General features: G+C 39.2%; 1 pseudogene; it reads left to right on the plus strand.

Annotated features, from left to right (window-relative positions):
- Window positions 1–13,811, plus strand: part of LOC102185452 — an 85,783-nt pseudogene that overhangs the window by 63,277 nt on the left and 8,695 nt on the right.

Genomic DNA, 13,811 nt, shown 5'->3' on the forward strand with positions numbered 1-13,811 from the left:
AAAGTGGGCACCCTTCTCTTGTTCCTGACTTTAGGGGAAATGCTTTCAACTGTCGAGGATAATGTTTGCTGTGGGTTTGTCATATATAGCTTTTATAATGTTGAGGTGGGTTCCTTCTATTCCTGCTTTCTGGAGAGTTTTTTTATCATAAATGGATGTTGAATTTTGTCAAAGGCTTTCTCTGCATCTATTGAGATAATCATATGGTTTTTATTTTTCAACATGTTAATATAGTGTAGTACATTGATTGATTTCTGGATATTGAAGAATCCTTGCATCCCTGGGATAAAGCCCACTTGGTCATGGTGTATGATCTTTTTAATGTGTTGTTGGATTCTGATTGCTAGAATTTTGTTAAGGATTTTTGCATCTGTGTTCATCAGTGATATTGGCCTGTAGTTTTCTTTTTTTGTAGCATCTTTGTCAGGTTTTGGTGTTAGGGTGATGGTGGCCTCATAGAATGAGTTTGGAAGTTTCCCTTCCTCTCCAATTTTCTGGAAGAGTTTGAGTAGGATAGGTGTTAGCTCTTCTCGAAATTTTTGGTAGAATTCAGCTGTGAAGCCATCTGGACCCGGGCTTTTGTTTGCTGGAAGATTTCTGATTACAGTTTCAATTTCCATGCTTGTGATGGGTCTATTAAGATTTTCTATTTCTTCCTGGTTCAGTTTTGGAAAGTGGTACTTTTCTAAGAATTTGTCCATTTCTTCTATGTTGTCCATTTTATTGGCATATAATTGCTGATAGTAGTCTCTTATGATCCTTTGTATTTGTGTGTTGTCTGTTGTGATCTCTCCATTTTCATTTCTAATTTTATTGATTTGATTTTTCTCCCTTTGTTTCCTGATGAGTCTGGCTAATGATTTGTTAATTTTATTTATCCTTTCAAAGAACCAGCTTTGGGCTTTGTTGATTTATGCTAAGGTCTCTTTTGTTTATTTTGCATTTATTTCTGCCCTAATTGTTAAGATTTCTTTCCTTCTACTAACCCTGGGGTTCTTCATTTCTTCCTTTTCTAGTTGTTTTAGGTGTACAGTTAGGTTATTTATTTGACTTTTTTCTTGTTTCTTGAGGTATGCCTGTATTGCTATGAACTTTCCCCTTAGCACTGCTTTTACAGTGTCCCACAGGTTTGCAGTTGTTGTGTTTTCATTTTCATTCGTTTTTATGCATATTTTGATTTCTTTTTTGATTTCTTCTGTGATTTGTTGGTTATTCAGCAGCGTGTTGTTCAGCCTCCATATGTTGGAATTTTTAATAGTTTTTCTCCTGTAATTGAGATCTAATCTTACTGCATTATGGTCAGAAAAGATGCTTGGAATGATTTCAATTTTTTTGAATTTACCAAGCCTAGATTTATGGCCCAGGATGTGATCTATCCTGGAGAAGGTTCCGTGTGCACTTGAGAAAAAGGTGAAATTCATTGTTTTGGGGTGAAATGTCCTATAGATATCAATTAGGTCTAACTGGTCTAATATATCATTTAAAGTTTGTGTTTCCCTGTTAATTTTCTGTTTAGTTGATCTATCCATAGGTGAGAGTGGGGTATTAAGGTCTCCCACTATTATCGTGTTATTGTTAATTTCCCCTTTCATACTTGCTAGCATCTGTCTTACAGATTGTGGTGCTTCTATGTCGGGTGCATATATATTTATAATTGTTATATCTTCTTCTTGGATTGATCCTTTGATCATAAAGTAGTGTCCTTCTTTGTCTCTTTTCATAGCCTTTATTTTAAAGTCTATTTTATCTGATATGAGTATAGCTACTCCTGCTTTCTTTTGGTCTCTATTTGCATGGAAAATCTTTTTCCAGCCCTTCATTTTCAGTCTGTATGTGTCCCCTGTTTGAGGTGGGTCTCTTGTAGACAACATATATATGGGTCGTGTTTTTGTATCCATTCAGCCAGTCTTTGTCTTTTGGTTGGGGCATTCAACCTATTTACATTTAAGGTAATTATTGATAAGTATGATCCTGTTGCCATTTACTCTGTTGTTTTGGGTTTGAGTTTATATGCCCTTTCTGTGTTTCCTGTCTAGAGAATATCCTTTAGCATTTGTTGGAGAGCTGGTTTGGTGGTGCTGAATTCTCTCAGCTTTTGCTTGTCTGTAAAGCTTTTGATTTCTCCTTCGTATTTGAATGAGATCCTTGCTGGGTACAGTAATCTGGGCTGTAGGTTATTTTCTTTCATCACTTTAAGTATGTCTTGCCATTCCCTCCTGGCTTGAAGAGTTTCTATCGAAAGATCAGCTGTAATCCTTATGGGAACCCCCTTGTGTGTTTTTTGTTGTTTTCCCCTTGCTGCTTCTAATATTTGTTCTTTATGTCTGATCTTTGTGGATTTGATTAATATGTGTCTTGGGGTGTTTTGCCTTTGGTTTATCCTGTTTGCGACTCTCTTGGTTTCTTGGACTTGGGTGATTATTTCCTTCCCTATTTTAGGGAAGTTTTCAACTATTATCTCAAGTATTTTCTCATGGTCTTTCTTTTTGTCTTCTTCTTCTGGTACTCCTATGATTCAAATGTTGGGGCATTTAACACTGTCCTGGAGGTCTCTGAGATTGTCCTCATTTCTTTTAATTTGTTTTTCTTTTTTCCTCTCTGATTCATTTATTTCTACCATTCTATCTTCTACTTCACTAATCCTATCTTCTGCCTCCATTATTCTACTATTTGTTGCCTCCAGAGTTTTGATCTCATTTATTGCATTATTCATTATATATTGACTCTTTTTTATTTCTACTAGGTCCTTGTTAAACCTTTCTTGCATCTTCTCAATCCTTGTCTCCAGGCTATTTATCTGTGATTCCATTTAGATTTCAAGATTTTGGATCATTTTCACTATCATTATTCAGAATTCTTTATCAGGTAGATTCCCTATCTCTTCCTCTTTTATTTGGTTTGATGGGCATTTATCCTGTTCCTTTACCTGCTAAGTATTCCTCTCTCTCTTCATCTTATTTATATTGCTGAGTTTGGGGTGTCCTTTTTGTATTCTGGCAGTTTGTGGAGTTCTCTTTATTGTGGAGTTTCCTCGCTGTGGGTGGGGTTGTATCAGGGGCTTGTCAAGGTTTCTTGGTTAGGGAAGCTTGTGTCAGTGTTCTGGTGGGTGCAGCTGGATTTCTTCTCTCTGGAGTGCAATGAAGTGTCCAGTAATGAATTATGAGGTGTCAGTGGGTTTGGAGTAACTTTGGGCAGCCTGTATATTGGAGCTCAGGGCTGTAATCCTGTGTTGCTGGAGAATTTTCATGGTATGTCTTGCTCTGGAACTTGTTGGTCTTGGGTAGTGCTTGGTTTCAGTGTAGGTATGGAGGCGTTTGATGAGCTCCTGTCAATTAATGTTCCCTGGAATCAGGAGTTCTCTGGTGTTCTCAGGGTTTGGACTTAAGCCTCCTGCTTCTGGTTTTCTGTCTTATTTTTACAGTAGTGTCAAGACTTCTCCTATACAGCACCATTGATAAAACATCTAGTTTAAAGATGAAAAGTTTCTCCCCAATGAGAGACACCCAGAGAAGTTCGCAGAGTTACATGGAGAAGAGAAGAGGGAGGAGGGAGTTAGAGGTGACTCGAATGAGATGAGGTGGAATCAATAGAGGAGAGAGCAAGCTAGCCAGTAATCACTTCTTTATGTGCACTCCACAACTGGACTTCTCAGAGATGTTCATGGAGTTTTACAGTGAAGAGAAGAGGAAGGAAGGAGACAAGGTGGCCAGGAGGATAGAAGAGGGAAATGAAAAGGAGAGAGACAGATCCAGCCAGTAATCAGTTCCCTAAGTGTTCTCCACCATCTGGAACACACAGAAATTCACAGAGTTGGGTAGAGAAGAGAGGGGGTATGGAGGAGACACAGGCGACCTGGTGGAGAAAAAGGAGACTCCAAAGGGGGAGAGAGCAGTCAAGCCAATAATCTCACTCCCAAGTAATAACGGGTACTGAAGATTGGGTTCTTAAAGGTACAAAATTGATAATACCAAAAAGCAAAGATTAAAAATCTAGAGTAGAGTTTGGAATTTCAAAAATACAATATTAAAGAAGAGAAAAAGAAAGAAAAAAAAAACAAAGTCACAAAAATTATTTTAAAATATATATATTTGAAATTTGCTTTTAAAAAATAGGGTCTTTTTTGCAAAGTAATAGTAGGTTATAAAAGTGTAAATTAAAGGAGTAATAGAGGACTTAAAATTTTTAAAAATTTTAAAAAAGAATGATCGTAAAAATAGTAAAAATATATCTAGGACTTTCTCTGGTGTTGTGGGTATTATGGGGTCAGTTCATTTTTTGATAGTTCCTTGGTCTGGCTTATATTTCTCAAGATCTATAGGCCCCTTCCTATGTAGTCAGTACTAATGACAGGGTTTTAATCTATTGCACCTGTCACTTCCAAGGCGGTTCCCTCTGTTTTAGCTTCTTCTGGTTGCTGGTCTCTTCAGTGTCTGATTTCCGCCTTGACACAAATGGGGCAGTGGTGCACACTTTTTTTAGGCTCACTTGTTCAGTCACGCTGGGGGGAGGGAGGGACGCTGCAAACAAATAACACTGGCGTGTGCTCACAGTCCCTCCCCCACACTGGGCCTAACCCTGCTCACAGCACGTGTACCCTCCCTGCCCACACTGCTCAGGCTCTAGGTTGCTCCTCCAGGAACCGACCGAGGCCGGCCCTGCGTTGCATCCACCTCCCAGGTCTAAGCAGCTCAGGTTCAGGCATTCTGGTAGTCCTCAGAGGTGCAGACTCGGTTGGGCCTGCATTTTGTGCCCTTCCCAAGTCCGAACAGCTCAGGTGATGGTGTTTGGCGAGCGCGGTCACTGCGACTTATCGCCTTCCCCCACCCTGCTGCTCGGTTTTCTGGGTGTACAACCGGCGCCCCTTCTCAGGCGGATGTCAACTGTCCAGAACCCCAAGAAGGCTTAGTTAGGAAAGAAGCCTGCTAACAGTTTTGTAGATAATGTCTCTCTGGGGCTGTGATTGCCCCCTTCCAGCTCTGGCTGCCTGTCAACCGGCAGGAGATGGTCTGCAGCCAGCTATCTCTGTTCAGTCCTTTGTTCTGTGCGCTGGCCTGCTGGTGTCAGGTTAGGGCTGGCTTTTCGCGTGGCAGTTATCCCACAGTCTGGTTTGCTAGCCCAAGTTAGTTCACTCAGATTGCACTTGGGGCACTCAGAACAAATCCTTACTCTAAGCAATGCAGCCTGTGCCTCCCTGCCCAGCCCCTGCTTGCTAGTGGCGGGTGCAGGCGTCTGCGCTGCTTCTCTGCTGGAGGAGTTACCGTTGGGCTCGTAATCTGTGGGTTTTAATTATTTATTTTTCCTTCCTGTTATGTTGCCCTCTGTGCTTCCAAGGTTCACCACAGACTCGGCAGTGAGAGTGTTTCCTGGTGTTTGGAAACTTCTCTCTTTTTAAGACTCCCTTCCCAGGACGGAGCTCCATCCCTACCTCTTTTCTCTCTTTTTTTGTCTTTTATATTTTTTCCTACCTCCTTTTGAAGGCAATGGGCTGCTTTTCTGGGTGCCTGATGTCCTCTGCTGGCATTGAGAAGTTGTTTTGTGGAATTTACTCAGCTTTTAAATGTTCCTTTGATGAATTTGTGGGGCAAAAAGTGGTCTCCCCATCCTATTTCTCCACCATCTTAGGACCGCCTCTCATTCCACATTCTTTCTCCCTTTGATTTAATCCTTTGCTTGGACTCCTGTTCACAGTCCTGTATCATTCCCTTTCCATTAGTATTTTTCTTCAACTTTTGTGTTCATCTATGCTTTTTAGAAACACCATGGATTCCTAGACTAATACTTTTTCATTTTAGTTTTGATGTTTTATACATAAAAAGGAGTAAGGATATAAATTACCAAGTGCACTAATAAACACCCGTGACATCACCACCTCTGTGTATGAATTAGGACACTGCTGTTTTTAAAATCATGAAACCACATATGTCCACCTCCACTGTCACATCCTTAGTGGTAACCTCTTACCTGAATTTTTATCATTTATTTGATTTTAAAAGGTAGTTTTACTACATACATATGTATTATTGCTTAACAATGGTATACAGTTTTGCCTATTTTTGAGATATAAAATTTATTTTACTTGGAAATACTCCTTTTGTTTTATATGTGCAACTGTTTTGTTTTCAGTCTTGTTTATACATGAATAAACAAGTAAAGTAGGGAGAACCACTAGGCCATTCAGGTATGACCTAGATCAAATCCCTTATGATTATATAGTGGAAGTTAGAAATAGATTTAAGGGACTAGATCTGATAGAGTGCCTGATGAACTACGGATGGAGGTTTGTGAGATTGTACAGGAGACAGGGATCAAGACCATCCCCATGGAAAAGAAATGCAAAAAAGCAAAATGGCTGTCTGGGGAGGCCTTAAAAATAGCTGTGACTAGAAGAGAAGTGAAATGCAAAGGAGAAAAGGAAAGATATAAGCATCTGAATGCAGAGTTCCAAAGAATAGCAAGGAGAGGTAAGAAAGCCTTCCTCAGCAATCAAGGCAAAGAAATAGAGGAAAACAACAGAATGGGAAAGACTAGATATCTCTTCAAGAAAATTAGAGATACTAAGGGAACATTTCATGCAAAGATGGGCTCAATAAAGGACAGAAATGGTATGGACCTAACAGAAGCAGAAGATATTAAGAAGAGGTGGCAAGAATACACAGAAGAACTGTACAAAAGATATCTTCATGACCAAGATAATCACGATGGTGTGATCACTCACCTAGAGCCAAACATCCTGGAATGTGAAGTCAAGTGGGCTTTAGAAAGCATCACTACGAATAAGTGGAGGTGATGGAATTCCAGTTGAGCTATTTCAAATTCTGAAAGATGATGCTGTGAAAGTGCTGCACTCAATATGCCAGCAAATGTGGAAAACTCAGCAGTGGCCACAGGACTGGAAAAGGTCAGTTTTCATTCCAATCCCAAAGAAAGGAAATGCCAAAGAATGCTCAAACTACTGCACAATTGCACTCATCTCACATGCTAGTAAATTAATGCTCAAAATTCTCCAAGCCACGCTTCAGCAATACATGAACCATGAACTTCCAGATGTTCAAGCTGGTTTTAGAAAAGGCAGAGGAACCAGAGATCAAATTGCCAACATCCGCTGGATCATGGAAAATGCAAGAGAGTACCAGAAAAACATCTGTTTCTATTTTATTGACTATGCCAAAGCCTTTGACTGTGTGGATCACAATAAACTGTGGAAAATTCTGACAGACATGGGAATACCAGACCACCTGACCTGCCTCTTGAGAAACCTATATGCAGGTCAGGAAGCAACAGTTAGAACTGGATATGGAACAACAGACTGGTTCCAAATGGGAAAAGGAGTACGTCAAGGCTGTGTATTGTCACCCTGGTTATTTAACTTCTACGCAGAGTACATCATGAGAAACGCTGGGCTGGAAGAAGCATAAGCTGGAACCAAGATTGCCGGGAGAAATATCAATAACCTCAGATATGCATATGACACCACCCTTATGGCAGAAAGTGAAGAGGAACTCAAAAGCTTCTTGATGAAAGTGAAAGAGGAGAGTGAAAAAGTTGGCTTAAAGCTCAACATTCAGAAAACGAAGATCATGGCCTCTGGTCCCATCACTTCAGGGGAAACAGATGGGGAAACAGTGGACAGTGTCAGACTTTATTTTAGGGGCTCCAAAATCACTGCAGATGGTGATTGCAGCCATGAAATTAAAAGAGGCTTACTCCTTGGGAGAAAAGTTATGACCAACCTAAACAGCATATTCAAAAGCAGAGACATTACTTTGCCAACAAAGGTCCAGCTAGTCAAGGCTATGGTTTTTCCAATAGTCATGTATGGATGTGAGAGTTGGACTGTGAAGAAAGCTGAGTGCCAAAGAATTGATGCTTTTGAACTGTGGTGTTGGAGAAGACTCTTGAGAGTCCCTTGGACTGCAAGGAGATCCAACCAGTCCATTCTGAAGATCAGTCCTGGGTGTTCTTTGGAAGGAATGACGCTAAAGCTGAGACTCCAGTACTTTGGCCACCTCATGCGAAGAGTTGACTCATTGGAAAAGACTCTGATGCTGGGAGGGATTGGGGGCAGGAGGAAAAGGGGACGACAAAGGATGAGATGGCTGGACGGCATCACCAACTCGATCGATGTGAGTCTGAGTGAACTCCGGAGTTGGTGATGGACAGGGAGGCCTGGCGTGCTGCGATTCATGGGGTCGAAAAGAGTCGGACACGACTGAGCAACTGAACTGAACTGAATTTAGGCATAGTGTGTGACAGTTCATGAAATACTTGTTTTTCTTCTTTTGGAGTTTTACGTCAGTGTTCATGAGATGTGACTCTCTCCTCTCGTGTTCTTATTGGGTTTTGAGATCAAATTCCTACTTTTTACTGATGCATAGTTTTGTTTATAAGACCCCTAGAATATTACTGAGAATTTGGTTACTATTTTTACAAATTTCACCTAGTATTTGTCTAAGCAGAAAGCAAGGTGTGTCAATACTAGAATTCTCTTCTCCTTTAATATATAATATTCTTCAAATATTTTCCATAAAGTCCACATTTCATTTCTAAATGTGTTCATTCTATTCTGTTTTTGTAGCAATGTACTAGTATAACTATGAAGTCTTAAAGAAGTGGTTGTGTGCAAAATCTGGCTTATATGAACCAACATTTATGATCAACTTTACCTCAGGGGCGTTGTCTGGTTCTGTAAGTTTATGCTATTGTTGTTATACTCCAAAACAGTGATAATTGTCTTACTAAAACAGAACAAAATATTATGTAGCATTTCATGTCTATTGAGATAGAACAGCTTTAGGGTAGTGCATCCTCAAAGTGCTAAGTATTTACTACTGATTTTGAAGATACATTATCAGTACTAGCCATTAAATATTTTAAAATACATTTTATATCTCTTTATTATATTACACATATATCTTTCTGAAACTTTTGAACTTGTTAGATCATTAGTTATGATAATGAGTTTAGATGTACTTTATTACACAAAGTATTTGGCGATTTGGTCATTAAATACCAGTAGATCTTGTTAGTTGATATCCCTGATGCTGGGAGGGATTGGGGGTAGGAGAAGGGGACGACAGAGGATGAGATGGCTGGATGGCATTGCCGACTCCATCAACTCAAACTCCATGGACATGAGTTTGAGTGAACTCTGGGAGTTGGTGATGGACAGGGAGGCCTGGCGTGCTGTGATTCGTGGGGTTGAAAGAGTCGGACACGACTGAGCGACTGAACTGAAGTACCCAGTGACCATTTTTGGGTAGTAGGGAGTTCACCTTTGGCCACTCCTCCACATAATGAAAACTCATGTAGTGGGCCTTTATGCAGATTCTTATCACCATGATCTTGGACACAGAGAGCTTTCTCATCTCCACATACTTAGAGAATGAATTTGTGATGACAGTGATGTGCTGACATACTGGAACCAGGTAAGAGACAGTGAAGGAGCACAGTGCAGTCATGGAGACTGGCAGAAAAATACTGGAGTCACTGTCAGAAAACCTAGGCACAATCTCAGAGATTGTCTTCAAAATTGAGACATGAAGATTCTCAGGTCCGGTATATGTCAAATTAACCCTAGGGGGGTATAAATATATTGAGGCAAAAGAGCAATTCTTTGTAGCAATTTAAGAAGTTAGAATATGAGCAAAATCTTTTATGATTCATTATTTCTATTTGTGAGGTGATTAAAAGTAACTTACAAATTTTATTTATATCTTAATCCACCATGAATGATGAAAAACAAGTACCACTTATGTTTATCCATAACAATTGTAGAACCAATTCTGTACTTAGTGCTTTATGTAAAAAAAAAAAAAAAAAAAAGTTGGATGGCTGTAGGGTGTTGTCCCAGCTTTCCAGTAATGAAAGAATGTTGTTTTACTATTTCTTACCTAACACAGAAAAAATATTTTTAAAATCTTTAATAATTTAAAAAATATTACTGCCTTTTAACTGTTAAACAAATAAAAATGTGTCTGCAACAGGAAAAGCACATCAGTGGGATAATGTCCAGGCTTTCTGTTACAAAACTTAACAGCCTAAACCTGTTATTCTGCAGAGTGTCAGGCTCATCCCGCATTGTTGCTGCCTTTGATACTCCCATCAGCACCCCCTATCCAGGGGTTCTGCACCTGCAGATGGAACCAATTCGATTCTTGGCTGTTGAATCCACAGATGTGGAACCACAGACACAGAGGACCAGCTGTGCTATGACATTTTATATAAGGGACAGATACTCGGCAGGTTTCAGTATCTGCAGCCAGTGCACCTCAGATACTAAAGAACAACTATATGTATTAGATTGTGGAGAAACGATCATTGATTTTATCTTACCTGAGATCTTTGAAACTGGTTTCAAGAACTTAAATCTCCTTACATTGATGGGTGAAATAAAAATAAATGACTTTAAAGGTCATTTTATGAGCATATTGGCCAAATGTAAGTTGGGAAACAGAAAATAGAGACTAGGTTTTACTTTGCATGACTGTTATATCAAATATAAGACATTCTTAGGGGAATTTGTTCTTTCAGAAAACCTTTCTTGCTTAATTAAGGCATTATGGAAATAACTGTTAAACTGATTAATCTGACATTTTTAGTTATTTTAATTGGAGGCTAATTACTTTATTGTAGTGGGTTTTGCCATACATTGACATGAATCAGCCACAGGTGTATATGTGTTCCCCATCCTGAACCCCCCTCCCAATACCATCCCTCAGGGTCATCCCAGTGCACTGGCCCTGAGAACCCTGTCTCATGCATCAAACCTGGACTGGTGATCTATTTCACATATGGTAATATACATGTTTCAATGCTATTCTTTCAGATCATCCCACTCTCGCCTTCTCCCACAGAGTCCAAAAGTCTGTTCTTTACATCTGTGTCTCTTTTGCTGTCTCACATATAGGGTTATCACTACCATCTTTCTAAATTCCATATATATGCATTAATATACTGTATTGGTGTTTTTCTGACTTACTTTGCTCTGTATAATAGGCTCCAGTTTCATCCACCTCATGAGAACTGATTCAAATGCATTCTTTTCAATAGCTGAGTCATATACCATTGTGTATATGTACCACAACTTTCTTATCCATTCCTCTGCCGATGGACATCTAGGTTGCTTCCATGTCCTGGCTATTGTAAACAGCACTGCAATGAACATTGGGGTACACGTGTCTCTTTCAATTCTGGTTTCCCCGGTGTGTATGCCCAGAAGTGGGATTGCTGGGTGATAAGGCAGTTCTATTTCCAGTTTCTTAAGGAATCTCCACACTGTTCTCCATAGTGGCTGTACTAGTTTGCATTCCCACCAACAGTGTAAGAGGGTTCCCTTTTCTCTGCACCCTCTCCAGCATTTATTGTTTGTAGACTTTTTGATAGCAGCCAGTCTGACCAGCGTGAGATGGCACCTCATTGTGGTTTTGATTTGCATGAAATGTTTTTAAAAATTATTTGTGAACTACATTTGATAAATATGTTGAAACCCATAAAGAAAATGTATATGGCACTAAAAGTTCAAAAGTCCATTTTCTTTAATTTTTTAACAATTTTAAAAACATTTGGAAAATTTTAAATGCTAATTACTAGGTATTTTGATTTCTGCTTTAAAATATAATACTATACCTTCATCTGTAGTAAAGGAATAATGGAACACACAGGAGCATCAGAAATTGTGAATACTGGTTTTGCAGTCAGAGGTCTGGTTGGAATTCTGACTGCCAACTATTGTGGTGTGACCTCAAGAATATAGGAGGACTGTTCTCTTACTCCTGAACTTTAGGAGAAATGCATAAGACTTTATCTGTTCTCTTCAATAGGAGCTTCTCCTTAAATATCTCTGGTTTCACTTTTTCAGTTTAGTTCTGATTTTATTACTATCTTTATTAAGTATTCACTAATTAGAGTATAAAATACTTTGGGAAAAATTTAATCAATTTTATTTTTTGTTAGTTTGCAGCTGTTGTAACTTTGCCATTTGATGTGGTAAAAACATAAGAGCAGATACAACTTTGGATATATGAAAGCCCGAAAAGTAAGTTTAATTAATTTAAAATGTGTCTAAGATGCCATGAAAAATATTTTCTTTCTAGATAGTTAGGAATAGCTAAGATAGGGAAGACAAGATTCTCCCTGCCCCTTGGTTGCCTTCCTCTCTATTTAACTCAAACTAATGTACTGCTAGAATGGAGTACCCAGAAAAACCTCTAAACCTAAGCAAAAAGTTTAAGAAAATTTAAAGACTATATTAGTATGCATATACATATTCTTTTTCTTTTCTATTTTTTAGCTTCCCTTTTGATGTGTTTTTCCCCCTTGCCTATTATCCCATCTACTTCTTTATAACCTGTAATCTCTTCTAGAACAAAATTGTCCTAGGGACTTCCCCTTTAATGCAGAAGGTGCAGGTTCGATCCCTGGTTGGGGAGCTAAGATCCCACATGCCTCCTGGCCAAAAAAAAACAAAATGTAAAACAGAAGCAATGCTGAACAACATCACTAAAGAATTTAACAATGGTCCATATTTTTTTTTTAAGTACTATTAGTTGCTTCTACTAGATTCATTCTGTTTTTATTATAGAAAGTGCAGCAAGCCCACTGGAAATAGGGCTTTCTTTCTGAAACATAAAATTGTTAGGATTTGATCAATTGGATGATCAGTAGAGGAGTGTTTATTGTTGTCTGTGCTTGAAATATTAATAATCACACAGTGTTTCCTTACAGTGTATGAAGTTGCTTTTCCCCTGTAGAAAGAGCTCTTGGACGTTGGATCTTTAGGCAGGGCTCTGCCATGGCTTCCCTCCAGTTGAGAAGTCTTCTTGTTCGTCTTCTTTTACATTCATCTCACCCTACTATTAAAATAGAGACTAGTTTGGAACTTGAGAAGGCAATGGCACCCTACTCCAGTACTCTTGCCTGGAAAATCCCATGGATGGAGGAGCCTGGTAGGCTGCAGTCCATGGGGTCGCAGTCCATGAAGTCCATGCAGTCCACGGAGTGACTTCACTTTCACTTTTCACTTTTATCCATTGGAGAAGGAAATAGCAACCCGCTCCAGTGTTCTTGCCTGGAGAATCCCAGGGACGGCGGAGCCTGGTGGGCTGCCCTCTATGGGGTCGCACAGAGTCGGACACGACTGAAGCAACTTAGCAGTTGGAACTTGAGCTCCATAAGATTAGAAATACCCAGCTACTTAGCCACCTTTTTTTCTTTTTAATATTTGAGACTTTAAGAAATTCAAAACCATATATAATTAGTAAAATTTAAATTACCAGCAGAGATTATTTTTCTACTGACTATTAAATTCCTTTTTTTTTAATCTTTTTTTTAATTTACTTTTACTTTACAATACTGTATTGGTTTTGCCATACATTGACATGAATCAGCCACGGGTGTACATGAGTTGCCAATGCTGAACCCCCCTTCCACCTCCCACCCCATATCATCTCTCTGAATCATCCCCGTGCACCAGCCCCAAGCATCCTGTATCCTGTATCAAACATAGACTGGCGAGTCGTTTCTTACCTGACAGTATACATGTTTCAATGCCATTCTCCCAAATCATCCCACCCTCGCCCTCTCCGACAGAGTCTAAAAGTCCGTTCTATACATCTGTGTCTCTTTTGCTGTCTTGCATACAGGGTTATTGTTACCATCTTTCTAAATTTCATATATATGTGTTAGTATACTGTATTGGTGTTTTTCTTTCTGGCTTACTTCACTCTGTATAATAGGCTTCAGTTTCATCCACCTCATTAGAACTGATTCAAATGTATTTTTTAATGGCTGAGTAATACTCCATTGTGTATATG

The sequence above is a fragment of the Capra hircus genome, chromosome 4 (genome assembly GCF_001704415.2).
Source record: "Capra hircus breed San Clemente chromosome 4, ASM170441v1, whole genome shotgun sequence".
Taxonomy (NCBI): Eukaryota; Metazoa; Chordata; class Mammalia; order Artiodactyla; family Bovidae; genus Capra; species Capra hircus.